This window comes from Lepidothrix coronata, unplaced genomic scaffold (assembly GCF_001604755.1).
Source record: "Lepidothrix coronata isolate B3197 unplaced genomic scaffold, Lepidothrix_coronata-1.0 Scaffold8, whole genome shotgun sequence".
Taxonomy (NCBI): domain Eukaryota; kingdom Metazoa; phylum Chordata; class Aves; order Passeriformes; family Pipridae; genus Lepidothrix; species Lepidothrix coronata.
This window is the reverse complement of record NW_016690188.1, coordinates 10602378-10621425: the sequence shown is the minus strand read 5'-3', so window position 1 is coordinate 10621425 and position 19048 is coordinate 10602378. Positions and strand designations below refer to the sequence as shown.

Below are 19048 nucleotides of genomic sequence, written 5' to 3'. Positions count from 1 at the left end.
ATGTTAGTCTGAGCAGACTCACTAAAAGGGCTTGGCTCATTCTACAGAGCTACAAAGCTCATGAAGTGTTTTCCAAAGAAGCCCTGTATCAGTCAGGTACCTCTTGCAGTTGCATCCCCTGGACTGGGCATCCGTATACACTTGTCTCTTCAGACTACCCTCTGTTTGTTCAGTGAACTCTTGCTATCCCACTTGGTGTGATAAAAGAAACTGCTAAAACTGGAGGCTGCTGAGTGTTATGCTGCCTCTATTCAAATCTCTAATGAGCTCCTCCTTGTAGCTCTAGGTTTAATTAGTTTTCATTGCAATATTAATGATCCAAACAAACCATTTTAACTTTCCTGTTGCACAGCTGGAATCTTCTTATTTAGTATTGTGCTCTATAAGGGAATCGCACCAACTTCCTTTCCCCTCCCCCATTTCTCCCATTAATATGCATTAAAATCACAGTCTCACCGGTGTAGAGTTTCAGACCTGCTATAAAACTCTAATAATCTCTAAAAATGGCAAGGCTGAACTAATGACAGAATCTTATTCTAATAATACAAAGATGTATTTCTCCCAGAGTTTGATGGCAGTGATGATTAATACTTCATTTATTTATTTACAGTCTATCAGCATTTACAAAGATTTGCTCATTCCTTTGAGTGTACATGAAACCTCTCTTGAACTCTATTGTACTACAGCAGAAATGTCTAATCTGTTAGTCTTCAGCAAAAATGCCTTATTTCTCTTCATTTTTTTATCTCAGGAGAAGGGCAAGACCTGTCCTTTCCAATGTAGGTATGAAGACTGCACATCTCAAAGTCTTCTCCTATCACAATGAACTAGGTGCATCTCACATCTCCCTCTGAAATTCCTGATAGGGTATATTTAGGGGAGAGTCTTTTTGTCACCCTGTGGTGTGTTTCAGTGCCTGAGTGGAGACTGAAATAAATTGGGTTGTAGATAATCTGGGTATCTTCCTATTGAAAGATGCTAGAAAAGACTAGACCCTACCATGCTGTAAAACTGACGTGGAATCTTGCCAGCACCTTCTCCTTCCTAAGGCATAGAAATCGTGGAAGCATTGGTAGCAGGAAAGCTCCAGAGTTTCTTGCCCAGACTCTTCCTCAGAGCTTGTCTATTGCTGACACTGGATCTGGTCAGTTTGGGCTTTGTCTTGTTTAGAAATGGACATTTTCTAGTAGCCTGAAGAGCTGTGCTCTGCAGATAGGCTGTCAGCAGCTGGATGAAAGGATTTGTGAGCCATACTGCACAAGAGAGGTCAAGATACAACTGTGAAAGTTCAAAAGAGATTTAATGCCACTTACAAAAAGGAATTTTCATTGAGACTTACTCTCATAAGTTCTCACATTGTTTTTGAAAAAAAGGAGTTTGGAGTGTGACCATGAAGATAAAGGGATGATGTGTGATTGCTTGCTTCATCATTGCCTGCAGGGTCTAAATTCAAGAGAACAATGAGTGACTTGATTGCAGAACACCAGCCCCATGGCCCGGGCAGTGGAGAGCTGGAAATGCCTTACGTGGAGCCTCTGCTCTGGGGACCTGATATAGGCAGTATTTCCTCATGCACAACCCACAACTCACCTCTTCTCCAAGAGGCAGGTCCTCACAGAGCTTTTTCCTTTATGAAGTCATCAAGCCAGATGGGAGCTAAACTCATACTGCTATACCTAAATCAAGCAGTTTTGGTAACGTAGACCTACTTGAAAACCAAAGCAATTCAGTAAATGCTAGAAGGAAGTTGCATCATCAAAGTCTCTTCTCGCTGCAGTTGGTGCTGGGAGAATCATCCAGACAGATTGGGTACTGAGGGTCAGGACTTCACTCAGTGGTCCCAGGACTCTCTCCAGCTGCGTAGTATTGTAAAAATAAAACTCTCCACCTCCACTATGTTTAAATATCTCTATTTTTTCCTGCCTACCTAGCTACCTGAATAGAGACCTTTAGTGGATGGGTGTCTTGACTGATGGGAATTATGACCATTTTCTTAACTTTTGTGATCTCACACAATGTGTAGAATTTTTTGCGAGAAGTTTCTTGAAGATTAATATCATTGAGCTGATTTCAGTAATGCTCTTGTGCTGGTTTCCTTCATGTTTGTGATTCATTTGTTGCATGGGAGTGTAATTGTGAATGGTAACCTCCAAAACACATGGCTAACAACTGAAATGTATTTGTCCAAAGTGCTCCTGCTGGGAAGTTGTAGCTAACTAACTTGTTTTCTCCCAAGTGGAAAAAAACAAGAAGAGTTTTATTCTTTCAGAAATCATGAATGTAGATGGGGTGGAGGACAAGACAGGGAAATGAGGGATGCTATCTCTTTGCTTATCTGCAAAAAGTGGAGATAAGCCTCACATGAACTGAAAGCAATATCAGACTCATATCCTGACAGTGTGCCAGGGTTATACAGCCTCTACCCACAGGCATGTGTGGCATGATGGAGGACCCTTTCTTTGATCTGGAAACACAGCTTCTGGCTGGGCTGTGCCCCTGTTGGGAAGGGCACCATCAAGAAACAAACATAACAGCAACAGGGACATAATTACCTTGAGGCTTCATGTCACCAGAGTTCCCTGTAGTGTCTTGCTGCAGTTGACAATACCACAGCATGAAAATGAGCAGTTTAGATGCATTTCTTACTCCAAATGCAACTGTTATTCAAGATTAAAATCAGTAAGCTCTCTTATCGCTTTCAGCTAGTCACACCTTCCCACATAAATATCTCTCTCTTACTTGGTTTCCTTTCCCTATGAGTACATATCTTTCTTCACCTCTGGGAACATACTGATGCCTCCCAAAAGCTCAAATTAAATGGTTTGCTGAAGCCAACATATGGGGTGGATGTATCTGTTAGATAAAATTGAATGCAGAGCATTCTGGCTTCCACTGGTATTTACAGTTAAACATGCCAGCAAGGTTTCAAACAGTAAAACTGTGTCCATACAGGCCAGCATGGCTTAATTTAAGTGGGTCTACCATCACTTGTTTCGCTGGAATTTAAGCCAACACATTTTACATGTTATTTGCTGTAGGCTGCAGGAGTGAATCTGTGGCTAGTTAGCATGGTTCAGTTGATATGGGGTGGTTGTGATAGACTTGTAACCTGGTTTGCCACAGGAACACATCTGACTGCAGGTTTAGTGTATTACACAAAAGCTTGTCAGTAACTGTTGAACCAAGTCAAACAAGATGCCAAGTTTTGTATAAGCAGTATAACAACGCTCAGACCAAGGTCTGTGTTCCTGTAGCATATGGGTTACCATGTATCACTATTTACCATGGGTCTTATTCTCCTCCCTTGGCTGCCAACATAATTATGTGTGATTTCTTCATAGGCCAGTTCCACCAGAAAGATAAAGTTTAGTTTAAGTTCTTACTGGGAGGACTTTCAGTCTGTGCTGCTTCTGCAGAGTCAGACTTGGGGCATCTGAAGAGGGAAGCAAGATCCAGAGAGGGAAGATGGGCCATTAATGTTGAGCCAGAAAACTGCTGGGCACTAATGCCCTCGATGGCCTGGCAGCAGTCGGCACAGCACATGTAATTGCAGCTTCAGTGACCTGCTGTGCTCTTTCTTCAGTCAGTAGTCTCAGTCAAAATACTGTTGTAAAGCTAGAATCAAAGAGATTATACCAAGGGACGGATCTGTTTTAACAGAATCATTTTCTAAATTGAATTAAATTACTGTTCAAAGTGTGCTTCCTTCAGTGACAGAAATATGATTTTACCTCTTTCTATTCCTGGTAGCTCCACAGAATTGAACCACCTGAGAGGACACAAGCTTCATGTACCTCTACAGCTTGGCATTTCCACTAAAACTGAGCCAACTTTTGATAACAAAACTGTAATTGTCAGTGATGTTTAAATTAAGAGCCTTGGTTGACTTTCTGCTCCCAGACTAAATCACATAGCTCTTAGAGAAACATCATTTTGTCTCATACCTATCTTTCATTGCTGGTAAGGCTGACAGCATCTCTTAAAGACACAAGACTTCAGGAGAGCAGATGCTTCATATTACTTCTGCTTGCTTGGCACTTTGAACCTTTGCAACACTAACCAGCTTCAGATTTTTCTTCTGAGCTGTGAGTGTGAACTCCTGGTTTTGAGGGGACTGAGGTTTGATAGCCTTATGTAGAAACCATTTAATGACACTTTCCTCCTTTTAAATGAAAGAATCATTTCTTGTGCTAAAAGAAATGTAAAAATTAATATATTTGGCAGATAAGTTGGTGTCTCTGAATTAAATGCTGAATCTTTTGTCTCTCAATAGAAGCATGAGGGGCAGCAAACCTTGTCTTAGGTACAGGTGCACTGAAAGAGAAAAACCCAGACACTTACCTGCAATTTCAGCAAGGCATTCTGGAAGACAAATGGTACTACATGAATTAGGTGCATTTATGGTTGTTTATGAATAACTAATAATTGCATTAAAGGTGTAAGGTTGACTGGGTAGGCTTCCTATTCTGGAATTGAAATCTCATCTTAAAATCTTTAGCCATTTGGCTTGTGATTGAAAGCTGTCTGACTTTTCCACATTTCACAGATTTCACAGAATTTCCTAACTTGGAAGGGACTCACAAGGATCATCGAGTCCAACTCTCAAGTGAATGGTCCATACAGGGATCCAACTCACGACCTTGGTGTTATTAGCACCATGCTCCAACCAACTGAGATTGGAGCTCTGTGCAGGGAAAAACTTGAAGCTGTCAGTTGTTCCAAGAGCTAATGGAGACATTAAAAATATAGCAGCCCGCTGGGGAGAAAACAGGGTGTGTGGGGAACACGTGTTACTAGCATATGCTGCAACTGGACTGTAAGTGGTCTCCACATATTCATGAATGATGGCTGACCTCCACTCTCCTAGGGCACATGTGTGCATGTCCATCATGACAACGCACTCTGAACTTACTCTATCAGAGGCTCTTAGGAACTTAACCCCGGTATTTGTTTCCAAATATAACTCTGCTGGTCTGCAATATAAGGCAGTGGGGAGAGCTGCTGCATCAAGGAGCGATTTGGAAACTGCTGCAGTGATATCCACTGAGATTTCTATGCCTAGTTGATGACCTTCTTTGCTAAGAGGCAAATGTCTGCAGCTTGTAAAAGAAAAAGATGCCTCTGAATACCTTTCCACTTTTAAAAGCTCCTCAGTGCCGGCTCAGCAGAGCAAGTGAAACCCACAAGTGTCAGTGCTTACTGTACTTATACTGTATGGATTCGGGCAGGCATACATCTGGACAAGGAGGCATGTACCAAGCAGGGGTCTGGGAATAATTCGTGGAGCTACCTCTGACTTAGAGCTAGAGCTTTGACCTGAGCCAAACCACTAACTAGGAACTGTTTCAAAGTCAGTTCCTGTGTAAATAACCCCTCTCTGCCTCAGTGTCCTCATTTTTAATCTGTTTGTAAAACAAGACTGCAGAACAGTTCACAAGGGATTAGGGAAGACTCATTCGTTTGTATTTAAAGTACATCAGGATCCTTGGAGAAAAGTTCCTTATTAGAGCAATAATGAATACAAAAAATAATAACAATTCTATTATCACTGGGAAATTGCAGGGATTTGGTCAGCATCACTTGACTACAACTTTGTTTGTCTTGTAGATTACAACAAAAGAACAAATCATCCTCTCTAAGTGTTTTTGAATATGGAGGATGAAAATGATATATTGCGATCTTTTAAAAGAAAATTAAAACTTTAACTCTGAGGTGTGTGTAATAAAATGGCACTTTAATTCTCTAGTGTGCCATGCCGCCTTCTTCTGTTAATTTATTCACTTCTTTTCTTTTTGTGCTTCATGTAATATTCTGAAGTTATTAATGTGGCAATATATTTGACCACAAAAACCTGCCTTCTAGTGTTGTTAAGACTGTGAATTAACTCCACAATGGAAGGCATTTCTGACTTCAAGGCAAAGAGCTCATGCTTGGGATAAAATGATTAGCAACATGACAGATATGCAAGAACTTCTAGGAGAAGGTTTTCCCAGATGTCTTGCCACGATACGTGTGCACGCTTAGGTGTCATGACCCCGAGGGACCCCAGCTGTCAGCGTTGTGTGTCTGTGGTGCAGAGTGTGGTGCAGACACCTGGGAACACCACCACCTGAGCTGCTGCAACCCCTGGGACACATGTGATTCCCCCTGAATGGCTCTGCCAGCACTGGTGTGCTGGTATACCTTCCAATGCCAGAGTGAGGGTGATAAGTGCCAGGCTGAGGTCCCTCCTTCACACCTCCCAGTGCAGCACACACCGGCAAAAATCACTTGGTAAAGGAGGCACTCAAAACCCATAGCAACCAACAGAAAGGCATCTGGTGGGATTGAATTCAGTTCAGTGCAATCTAAACCAGATCCTTGTAACTCTGCAAACACTTCCAGAACTAAGATGTGGACCTAGAAATGCCCAATCATTTTCATTTGTACCTCTGAGCTGCGTCATCAAAGACTGACAGAACGCACCTTATACTGATTATTGCATAAAGCCTGGAAATTACCAGAGCCAGCCGAGGTTATAGGTACTTGCAAATGTCTTTTCTCAGCTGACTCATTCCTTTATCCCTGTGCTTAGGCACTTGTAGGACTCATCTGCGTTAATGGTACGATTTACACAGACTGCACAGTGTGGGCACAAGTTCAGCGCTCCCTATCTGTGGGGCTTTGGCAATGAATCCGGAGTTACTGAAGCCTCAGCTCTGCTGTGGATGTAGCAGGTGCTTGTGGGGCAGCCTGGAGAGGCTGTCTTGGCAGAGAGCTAAAAGGAGCAGGGTTTTCCAAAATGCTTTTCTCAAGCATATTGCTGTGTTGGCTTTGGTATGCGTGTCTCCGTGCTGGTAGGCTACACTCATGCCTCCAAAATCTCTGCTTCATGCTCAGTGGTTAGAAAGGCAAATAGAAGACTGGGAAAGGGACCAAGAATAGTACTGTGTCCCCACATAAATCCATTCTGAATAATGTCTGTGGTAATTACTGTCACCTCAAAACAGTCATAAGAGTAGATTAAAGAAGATACAGAGAATAGAAGTGTGGAGAAACACAGAATATTTTCTTCCATGAGAAGAGATTAAATAAAAAGGATTTTTCAGACTAGGAGACAGAGTGATAGGGTTTGATTTGGGTTTTTTTTTTACCTTTTCCACAATCTAGGAACTACAGGCCATAAAGTGAAAACCAGCAGAAAGATAATCCTGGCCACAGTATCTGACTCTTTTATTTTTTTTATGCTCTTGCAAGACACTGAAAAATAGGGTTTGTGTGGGAGAGGGTTAGAGTTTACACTGATTACCTGGAACAAAGACAAGTGAAATTGGTGCACAAAGGACCTCCTTAAATCTTTTTCTTTGTCTGACCTGCTGAGGCACATCCTAACAAATGCCAGACAGCATTTGAGGAAGGCTGGGCTGAATCATGGTACCTGCATCAGCCTGGATTTGGTGGTCTGTCCCATTGTGTGGACAGTGCAGTCCCTACAGAGGGCTCAAAAAAATTTGACTCTTTGATAGAGGCTGCATAAATAGTTTCCATCCTGGCATTTTTACTAAGCAACAGATATCTGGCTCTGGGTGGGCAGGGATTCATGTCTTTAGTAGCATTAATCAAAGATCTTCTAACTAGCAGCATTTCTCAGAAGACAAATGGCTAATGTCCACTTCTCATGGCTACTGCTTTTCCATCCTCTTTTTGGGCCTTGCTGGTCAGACCATCAGCTCCAGTGCTGTTGTGTGACCTTTCACTTCATACCTGAGCTCCCTGACCCAAGCAAGAGAGAGTTTGGTTGGTGTTGTCTTTGGCCAGCAGGTTACATCACCTTAGCCCTTTGTTGGACTTCTGGAGAAGAATGAGGTAGAGGTGAATTTTTCACTTGGTGAAAGAGAGTTGAACTGTAACTACTCATTCCCCTTGCTGCTTCCAGGCATGGCCATCCTCTCCTCCGTCCCCCAGTCCTTGTGCTCAGCACACCAAGATCTGAGGACATGCACTTTTTCCCGGGCTGTCAAATGACCAGTGAAAGGAAACAGACTTCAATGCTCATTTAGTTGGAAAACAGCACCTGTCTTTTTAGGTGAAGGCAGTGTTTGCTTGTCACTCCTGTCAGCAGCATGGGCTCTGCCTGAAAGGCCCTTTAGGCACCTGATGGTGTTAGGGGGAGCTGTGAGGTCGTGCTGCAGCACTCGCAGCTCTGGCAGGCCCTGGGGCAAGCGGGAGGAGGTTCGGTGTCAGCCCTGGGGCATCGTTGCCAGCACCACTCAGCACCCTCTGCTCCCTCCAGACACTCTGGCCTGGCCGTCTCACAGTCTCCTGCCCACGGCAGGGGAAGGAGGGCATCGGTTCGGGCAGATTTTCCCTATGGAGACAACTGGGTATGTATCTCTTTAGTTCAACTTTCTGGGTGAAACGCTGTTTCCTCACTGATTTTGAAATGAAATATAACACCTTTTGCTTATATGAGCTTGTTGCTCGTGAGGTATGGCACCCTGTCTTGCTCGAATTTGCCAGAGGTTTAAGAGTCCACCGTCTCTCTCCCTCTTTCCAGCCTAGCTCTAAAATACTGCTGTGTTGCAGCAGTCAGGAATGACACTGAGGTCTGAAATCTTAGGTCAAAGGCATGTCAGGTTGTAGTGTGTACCCAGCACTGGACAACGCTCTGCACAGGGCTTCTCCAGCTGGGTGACAGCTCAGCGTGGCTTGCTTTGGAAGGTTGGAATGAAGTGACTTAGAGGAGAATGCTTGATGTGTTTAACTGCCTTTGATCTGATCCTATGAAATCCTAATCTGTTCATATTTCCTGCTGGAAAATTAACAAGGAGAATACAGGAACAGGCCTGCAAACTTTAGAAGAAAAATTATTACTTTGGTTGTTGTACTGCTCCTAGTTTTCCCTTTATTCTTTTCTTGACTTTTTAGTACTTTCTCAGTATCTCTACTCCCTTTAAATATCCTATTTTGTGCATTGTATTTGTATTTCCTTGCTCTTGTGATCTCTGCCATTGCTGGGTTTCTGTCCCCTTTCTGAGACCAGAATCCTGCCACCTCTCTTCAGCTGTCTCATCTCTCAGTGCCCAGGCTAAGCTGCTCAGGAAGACTTCCTCTCTTGTCTGCCAGAAGGACTGTGTCCTGAGACTGTGACTCTTCCTTGCAGGAAGAAGGGCATTTCAGACCTCCCGGAGTTGTCTGCTAACCTCCATGGATGAGAAAAGGAGCTGAGATGGCCAGTTTAAACTTGTAAAAGGCCAGCACTGGGTGTGATGGACTTTGTCCACTGGATCTCACTTTCTTGCTCATACAGGATATTTTGTACTAGAGCATTTCTCTCTCTCACATCACTGATTATGAACTATTCATGCATCCAATACTGAAGCAAGCATTCTTAAGTGTCTCAGTCCCTTGAGGGTGAATTGTTGCATTCCTGTGCCCCCCCAATAGTAATAAATATCTTCTATTTATAGAGCATCAAAGTTTCCCAAAGAGCCACCTTTGGGATGGAACATACCAACAGTTAGTGCATAGAAACCCTAGACAACAACTTAAGACATATGAATGTATCCACTTGAAGCTGAAAATGAGATTTCATTTGGCAGGAGATAATTGCAAAAGTTATTAATTATTATTGTTGTTGTTTATGCAGCTCTAGACTAAAGAGCAATAGACACTTTTAAAATACTACCAACAGTTAGACAAAAGCACAAAGGCATTATGATCATACCATAGTAATTTGCAGAAGGCAGAATGTGCTACTAAAAATCCTTCCTTGGAGGTTTTCCCATCTAGGACTCAGCATAAGCTGATGAATAGTCCATAATGCCAGAGGAGGAGAAAGCTAGCTTTTCTGTAGTTTCCCAGTGTAACTTGAGCATATAGTTCAGTTGCTCTAAAGCTAACAACATGTCTACAAAGCGTGCTGTAGGTGTTTAAAGGTGAGATCTGGAAAAATTCCAGTAGAAGTATTTCATATGAGTCTCTATGTGTTTTGCAGGGTGATTTTATTCAAATGGGCAGCGGTTGGGTTTTTTTGTCTTAAGCAAAAGGACCATGTGTACATGGGCCTGAATTTACAAATCATCATCTCTAACTGCAAGAGTAGGTATTTGCTCACTGTAGTACTGGGCACAGTGGAAACCCCTAATATACTGAATGACTGTTAGTAACATCTCATGGACTTCACAAACTAATGTAGCTCAAATAGTAAATATAAGGACTGTGTGATTATATCTGAAGTATTTTGTGGAAGCTATGAGTCTGCAAATGATTTTTGAAGGAACTATGAAATTTGCTGACTATAATTTTTTACATTAATGCTAAAATAAAAGGGAAAGCTGGGAAAGGTACAAAGGAAAATGTGAATAGGATACTGGAATCAACCATTCATTAACATATCTAATGTTGAACAGTGCAAAAATATTCTTGTTTAAATGTTTGAATTTTATACATTTCTATTTACACCACCTGTTCCAAGGTCTCATTAGCATCCCTCCTGTGAGGACATCACAAATTCTGTCTTTGAAACAATAAGCAAGTGGAGAATGTTCCAGCTCCCAGTCGTGTCTGTGGAAGGGTTTCTGTTGACTGGAGCTAGCACAGCTGCATCAGCCAGGCTGCTTCTACACAAAACATCGATTTCCAAAATATCCAGCTTTCATGTGCCACTTTGAAATATCTGAGAGGCTACTGTCCTTCAACAGAGTTGAAATACTTAAATCAGTGGGACTTGGGATCCCAAATGACATGGATGCTGTTGAGAGTGTTGCCAGTCTATACATCAAACCTTGCCTCTTAGTTCGGGCCTGCCTGCATGCACAGTCATTTTCTTAATGGATTTCAGATACACTTTGGAAGTGGGAATTACTGCTGTGTTTGGAAACAGCAATACTTTCTGACACTGACTAAAAGATTGCAATGAAATGCACTTTGAGCTTACAGTGCTTAAATGCTTCACCCTGTGTTCTGTATTGTGTGTAAACACTTCTGAAATCAAGCAGGATATCTGTATGACTGCCATTATGGATCTGCTTAAAGTCTTGATTTTGTAAATTTGTTTAGTTTTACTCCTAAGAGAAGAGTCCCTAATCTCTGCAGGAAGATAATTAATCATGTACATGTTTGGAACATTAGAATTTTCATCAGTAGTAATTTTATTATTGGTTTGTGTTTGTTTTTTTTCCCTAAAATGCCTTTGTAAAGTTTAAAGAAAGTCAGTTGTGGCTTTTTTGAAAAGACAATAGTTATCTCTTTATTCCCATTATATTTTTCTTCAAATATTTGACAGCATGAATTTTCTTATGAGTTTAGCAGACTACAAACCTTCAAAAAGTGCCTGAAGGCAGTGGTTTAAATGATCATAATTCAAACCACATGCATTTTCCTTAATGGAATGAGATTAAAGAATTCCTTTGTTTGCATTTGTCTGTTTATTGATACCAGCCACTTTAGTACATGTGGTACCGTGACCTTCAGTCCCAGGAATCACTTTACTGCTAAGAGTAATCTCTGATTACTTGGGACTCATCTGGTTAATCCTCATTAAGGGGATGTGACATAGTTTTTAGGCCTACGGGATTCCTAGGGGGCTCTCTGATGCTGTCTTCCTATCTACCTCACATATCTCACTGACCCTACTTTCTAAGTGCAGCTACAGGGAAAGTATGAAAATCCATCCCTAGTTGCCCAGTCCTCCAATTCCCTAGCCAGATTTTGCCAAGGACGTTTTGCCCAGGTCCGTGTGTGTCAGCCAGCCCGGGTGTACTGCATGTGGGGGAGCTGGGACTGATTCCTGCAGCGAAGCAGCACAACCGAGTTCTGTTTCTGATTGCCCTATTTCTGTTTCCTCACTTTTCTGCAGCAGTTGCTTTCTGTTCCTCATTTGGCTCCTTTCTTCACAGTCATTATTTAGCACTGTTCTGCAGAGAAGCACATTTGCTATCTTTCAGACCAGGTTTTTAGCTGCTCTTGGCCTTCCTGTCTTTGCGCGAATTCCTCCCGCTAACACTGATAATCTCACTGCTTGTTAATCTTCCATTCCTGACATTCAGCAAAAGCTTGAACAATTACACATTGGCTTTTTCTGAAAGGCTGGGCATAAACTCTAGTTCCCTCTCTAGTGCTTTCTGGTTTACTGAATGCCAGTTTTAGATTGCTTACTTTTCTTAAATGTGACAAAGTCATATCTCTTTAGAAAGACGGTATTATAATTGCTTGGATTACTGGAATGCGAAAAAGGCAAATAGCTACATTGCTTCTTGCAGTTAATGGGTGTGCTCTGATCTGCTGGTAGACTGGAAGCAGGTTAGGCAATTGTGTTTGCTGTGGCTTGAATACTCATGGTAGCTGTTTTTCTGCCAAGACACGCAAAACTGAAATATTTTTCAAAACCTTCATGGTTTCCAGCAATCCTTCCCTGAGAAGGCTTTTGAGCTAGAAATAAAGTTGGTTTGAGAAGGAGGAAATGCAAATTTAAATTTCTTCCCTGTCNTGATTCACATCTGGGCTGAAATCTTTCTCTGAAACCAAGCTGGCCTCCCCTCACTGCCCACTGGTGCTCCAGTACAAAACCATGCAGGAAAACATTTTGCACCCCAGTATCTTCTGAACACATTTGCAGGACTCTGAGTTTTTGAGATAATGCAGGTATGTTTTGAAACTTCATCGACTGCCGAGGAATAAAATTATCATATTTTCTTCTGCTGTGCTTCACTCCTTCCTCTTCTTGGCCCACAGCAAGTGTATTCTACAAACCACAAAATGAAAACTCATGTAATTCAGGCAAACCCACCGGCTTATAACAAGTTTTAATGTTTTATTTCTCTCTTTACCTCTCCTCACCCAGAGATAAGCACACATTTGAACCGCAGCTACCTCTGCAGTACCAGCTGTACTGCAGCATAACACAACTTCCTCTTGTAATGCAGTGTACCACAACTTCCTCTTGTAAAACACTGGCATTTTCCAGCATCTGGAGGGAGTCAGTCCTGCACAGACTGCTCAAACCCCATCTCTCAGTTGTGAAGGAACCTGGCACATGATAGGGACAGTGGTTCTGTGGAAACTTCCATGGAAAATCATCCAGTGTGTTGTGTGAAATGTAAAATACTGCATGAAATCTGGATGGGGATGTGGGGGGCAGGAACAAAAATCACGCTGTCTGGTTCACCTTGTCTGTAGTGGGGTGATAGAGTGCAAAGGACTCTGAGAACAGCCATATGACACCTCTGGATTGACTAGACTTCTGGCTGCCTGTGCTCTCATACGATCCCCCTAAAAATAGAACCTTATGGTTCCCATCGTGGTTTTCCAGCTATTTTAATTTGTGGTCTCCAGTTTTCGCTTTGTGATTCGTAAATTGGAAATATTTACGCTAGGCCAGTAACTCCACATTCTTCCAACCTCTCCTTAAACTAGATGGATTACAGCTATGTTTATAAATTACCTAATGCATCTGTCCTAATCTCTCTAAATGCTGCTGGCTTCAATATAATAATGGGAACTAATTTTTAGATCACTCAGACTACTTACAGGGTTTTTTTGCCTCATCTGATATGTCACAAGTGGGCTCATTTCTTAACCTTTAGTTGAAAGAGTGGTTCGTTGAGTGTCCTGGGACAGGCTGAACCTTTTCTGCAAATGGCAAAGTGCTGTCAGTTTCTGCTGACAATTCCTGATGAGAAGAGAAAGATTTCCAAGGTAAATCAGGTCTCAGATGGCAGAGGTACCTAACATGTTTTTGGCTGTCTTAGTGCAATCCCTTTGAAAAATGGGCTCAGGTAGAACATTGCTTTGCAGGATTAATCGCTTACTTGTAGAATAATTTAGTCCTCTTCTGGCGTTTTGCATCTCCCGAAGCAAGTTTCTTTTCTGCCACATCTGTCTTCCACTCTTTGTAGAGTGTTTAATAGTGAAGCAATTATACAAAAGCATATTTTTGGGGTTCTGCAGATGTGATCACAGTATCTGGGATAGCTGTGTTACTGGCAAAAGCATAACTGCTCCTGACTGAAGAGTCAGTTTAATTATGGGGGAAATAAGTAGGATGAGTTTGTGACTGACATCCTTGCCAAAACTGTCACTGAGGCTGTGTTTTTAGGATCCTTCTAATCTATATTCTGTTCTGGTGCAATGGCCAGGCACCTCCCACAGTTTCAGGATGAGTGTTCAGAGCTGGAATCCAGACAAGTCATTTCTGAGTCAGCTGAGTCTGGGTGCTATTGATGGCACAGAAGCAGGGAGAAGAGATCAGGAGATTAGAAATTATTTTAAAATTGATTTTAATGTCTTATTCACAAATGGACAAAAAGTTGGTGGAACCAATGTCTGCCAGTGATCATAATGCAAACAAAGCTGAAATGTAGCAAAGTTGGTTGGTTTCATAAGAAATCTGATTTCAAAGAAGAAACATAGCAATTCTTTTTAAGAAATAATATCTTTTACTCTTTCTGAGGGCAGGATAAAAATAATTTTGATATTGTATTATATTAAACACCATATTATAAAATTATTATGAAAGATTAAATTAAGGAAATATTTCTTTTTCTTGAACTATTCTGAAATTTATTCCAGAGCTTCCTTTTACAGAGACTTTTTACTTTGCTAGGCTTCATTCAAAGCTTCAGTAAGGACAAATAGAAAAAACTCTAAGGGCTTAAAAAACTTCTCTCCTTGTCAGAGCTCTAGGAGTCCCTGGAGCTGGGACTGACAAACTCTGGCTACTGATGAACTTTGAACTCTAAGGAGTAGCCCTGGAGAGAGGCTGTGGATGAGTCCTGCCCTGGTCTCGTTGCACATATTCTGCACAAGGGGTGGATAAGTAGCCCTTCCAGTAAGGTGGAGAAATGGCCCCAAGGGAAAAGGCTGTAGGACTGCTAATGGTTCTCAGGTACTGGGGACCTTTCTTTCTTCACCTACATCTCAGCTGGGTTTGTCAGGACAGAAGTTGGTTCAAACCAGGATGTGTAAGGGGCTGGGCCCAGAAGAGGACACAGAGAGAGGGGAGAAATATGGCAGAGATCTACCTGTCATTTCTTCTAATACCAGGTGCAAAACAGCCTGTGTTGGCTAACAGGAGGTGCTGAGCAGAAAATGCAGCCTTGATCTTGTTACCCTTTGTGAGAGAAAATGCCTATAAGCAATACTTCCTTGCTTCACTGCCTTTGTTTGGCTGATATGACCCTGAGGCTGCTCTGTCCAGCCAATGTTCTACACTCATCTGTCCAGTGCCCAGAGATCAAGTTATTCCACTCACTGTGATAATAATCAACAAAACATTCAATCTGTAGCTGCCAGGTAAGAACTGAACCTGCATTCCTCGGCTGGACAAAAAGTGCTGTAAGCAAACAACTGAGAACTCAATATAGTCCTATTGCTCTCATGGGTTTCTAAATAGACCCCTTGCTTGTTAGTGCCATGAGAATTATAAACATTTACTTTCTACAACCAAAACAGTTTGATGTTTGCATTTTCCTAATCCAGGGTGATGTTTTCATTTCTGTTTATAATCAGTTCCACTTTTTGCTTTCCATATACCAGCAACTTTTCACATGTGATTCGTGCATTGACCCCTCGGGGTCTGCATACTGCTACCCTGGGATTTGCAGCTAAGGTAACAAAGGAAAAAAAACTGTCTCTTTCGGTAGGGCAGAGCTCCATTTATTTCCCTGGAGACAGTGTTCAGGGATAGGAGACAAGTCAGAAAAAGCTGAAAGCTACTCCTCTTGCATAAGGCTTACATGTCTGTATTCTCAGCATTGCCAAGCATACAAAGTTTCAAGTGTGTGTGTATGTGTGAAAGATACATTCATTATACATACATACATTTCCATTGATGTATTTGTGGAATCTGCATACTCTTTTCATATAGATTTAAAATTTCAGTCTGAATTGCTGTCTACGGAAGTTCAGTGTGATCTGTTGTTGCTCTACACTCACTGAATGGAAGCAGCAGGAATTTTTGCTTTGTAAATTTTCTGGGAGCAGGATAACAACATCTAAGTTCCGCTGGGTCATGTTTGCTGTGCATTATTCAGTAATTTTCCCCAGAAGTGGTTTTATTTTAATGACAGGCCATCTGATCCCAGAGTCTCATCTGAGCACTGAATTTGCAAGTATATATCTTTATTATCACCATATTTGAGTAAGGCTATCCCAAGATTTGAGTCCTTTCAAAGCTGCAGTCTGTGAAGCACATTCATCATGACGAATGGCGTTAACCCCAACTGCTTTCATGTGAGAGGCCTGTTTTAGATTTACCAAACAATCAACCACCCTTCCTGCACTAGCAGTTACAATTTCCATAGGGGTCTTTCTAGTTGTGATTCAGCCTCTAATCAGTTCACAAGTTCACGAGCTTATAGAAAGCAGGGCTATACCTGCCTCACTTCATAGACAGCAAGGATGGGTTTATTTTTAGCACAAGTATTCCAGAAATACATTCCACTCCTCTTTAGAAATGTGTGGGAGAGACAGGCACATATACAGACGGTTTTGCCTACATCAGTGGCAGTGGGGGCCTGAAAACTACTTTTCCGCTGTCTGTTTTAATCCCAAACTTCTTTTTTTTCAGTATGCACCTGTTCTCTTCAACGTCTGAGTTCATAGGTGCTGTGATTCATGATACACCAGACCTTTGTGCATAAGTACTCTTACAGGTGGAGGACATGGGAAACTGTTGGAACTGTGTATTTCCAGGCCAGAACTTAGCAGAAGTTCCCTGATGTTTGGCAAGACCAGCATTCAGCTTGGACTGTGTTAGAAGAAACACTTGAGCACCAAAAGCCCAGACCAGGAGTTTAGGAGAATGGTCTTCATAAAATCTTCCTGCTGGTAGCTAAAGTGAACAATACACTTCTCTCAGGTGGTGAATTCAAAGCTGGAGATTGCTTTGGAGAAGGCAGGTCATTGTCCCTCCAGGGAGGGATAGGCCTGGGCTACTCTTGGATCTCAGGGACAATTAGTTCATCACAAGCGTCCTGGTGCTTGGAGATTCTCAGGCAGCAGCTACTGTGTGGTTGTTATCTTGTTCATGCTGTAGCAATGTAATTAGCAGCCCTTTTTAAAATGCAAATGACACTGGGCTCATGTGGAGTCCTGCTCTGTCATGGAAGCAGGAGTTGGGCTGTAATCACAGGAGATCCTGCTTCTTATTTTGCTGCAGGCTGTGATTCAAGTCCAATGTGATGCTGAGCCTCAGTAGAGTCCCATGACTTCAGTAAGGAGCTGTATGCACCAGTGTGGCCCAGGGTGCAATCCATTGTTTAGTTTTTGCAGTACAAAAACTTAGCTTGTTGACTTCATGGCATATTTCCCCTATTATTCAACATCCTATTGCAGTGTGCCAAATGAAACCCAATGCCAGCATGTATCTTCCAGGAGGATGGCTGATCTTGTTTGCTTTGGAAGGACTGTGGAATGGGGTCCTTACTCCAAGAACACTGGCTACATTTGTCCAGCCTTGATGATGAAATGAGCTATTTATGAAAAAGCACCCATAAGATAGTAATGTGTTGCTTGTGTGCAGACTTACACAGTATTTTTAGTGGTGACCTTAATAAACACTTTGACTCACACCTGTAGGCACAAAAATGCAGTGCTCTGAGGTTTGATTCATTGGCAGTAGTGAGCCAATTGCACAGCACTGCTTTCTGTATTAGTTATCTCTGAAGCATTACCAGTGGCGAATCTGAGTGTAAAAATAGCTGATGACTGTTTGTTTCATCTGTCTGTTACTTGACACCGCATGGTTATTCCAATACGTATGTTTGCCTCTTCCCCACCATGATCTCCGTTTGGTTTCCCCTTGCCCGATAACTATTTAAATACATTTTACTAACTTCGGATTCCTTGCTCATTTCACTTCACCTGGCTGGGCAGGTCTGCGAGGGCTCAAGGGTTAGCTCCTCCACTTTTGCTGTTTTATTTATTTTTCAGTCATCATTTTTATTAAGATAACCATGTTCAGAAGAAGAGTCTGACACACATAAATAATGGGAAGTGCTAATAGTAAGCAGACTGCTGTAAAACTTGCTGGGGCTTTGACTTAAGGCAAGAAAGTGCAGCCCTGCGCTATCCCTATCAGGAATCTGGAGCACAGAAGGTAAGAGAGAAGCATATGGATGTTTTTAAAACAAGGAAACTGTTAAGGAATGGTGGTTTCTGAGCATGTGAATGTGTGTGCACTCAAGGATAAGTTGTGTGATTGATCAGGTAAGAGAAATCAAACAGCATTTAAATATTTTCTTTAGTGATTAGAGTTGGAAAGTCCTTTTGTTTTGTCCAGCTTTTTTCTGCTCTGAGAAATGCAGAATTGTCTCTGAAAGTTTGTTGTGGAAAGATTTGAATGCAGTGATTACTGTTTATGACATATAATTATTTTATAAAGGGGCATGATCTTAAAAGACCACTAAATTGCTATGAAGCTCCATTTAATTGTCTGGTGCATTGTTCTGTAAGTAACTTTAAGCAAATACATTGATTGTATTTTCCAGATGATTACTGCCTACAGATAAACTAGTTTTAAAAACTTTTGTGATTTGTATAGGGGTCTGAGGCATTTTTGTTTTCTTTTTTGGAATAAATAGGAATAAAATAATTTAAATATTTTTTAGAAAGCAGTTAGTATACTACAGAATCTGAAAAAGTAAAATAATTCAAATACTTAGTGCTAAGAGGCCACTATAAATGACTGTGACTATGACTTGTATCCAATTTTAATCGCTGGAAAATTTCTTAAATGGCATAAGCTTTTCTGCCTCCAGTTGTTGCAGAACTTAATCTGCTATCCCAAGGAACTGGATTTTATTAGCCTAGCTGCAGAACTGAGAAGCAAAATAAGAACAGAAATAATTAAAATTGAGCTCGAGAAGACAAACTGGTTATGCTTTTTTAAATGGCCTGTGAACAGGCAATGTGATTAAATCTGAGTAAGGAAAAGTTTTGCAGCAAAAGACCAAAGTGATTGGTTCACACTGACTTCGTACAGTACCAGCTATAGGGCTCCTCAGTGGTCCTCTGACATTGCTCGGACAGAGGCTGGGGAGAAGGAAAAGTGAGAAGAGATAAGGAC

The 19048-nt window shown here is 41.7% G+C and overlaps 1 protein-coding gene across 6 annotated transcripts in view; it reads left to right on the top strand.

The window, feature by feature from the left end:
- Positions 1-8285: 8285 nt before the first annotated feature.
- Positions 8286-19048, top strand: part of CUNH10orf71 (chromosome unknown C10orf71 homolog) — a 31992-nt gene continuing 21229 nt past the window's right edge. For 3 of the 6 annotated variants that reach the window (XM_017804015.1, XM_017804014.1, XM_017804012.1), the window contains exon 1: positions 17800-18079. The gene's annotated coding sequence lies outside the window, so the exon portion shown is untranslated. Of the gene's footprint in view, positions 8364-17788; positions 18080-19048 lie in introns of those variants that run through there. The other 3 variants (XM_017804017.1, XM_017804016.1, XR_001873007.1) reach the window with 3 other exon arrangements.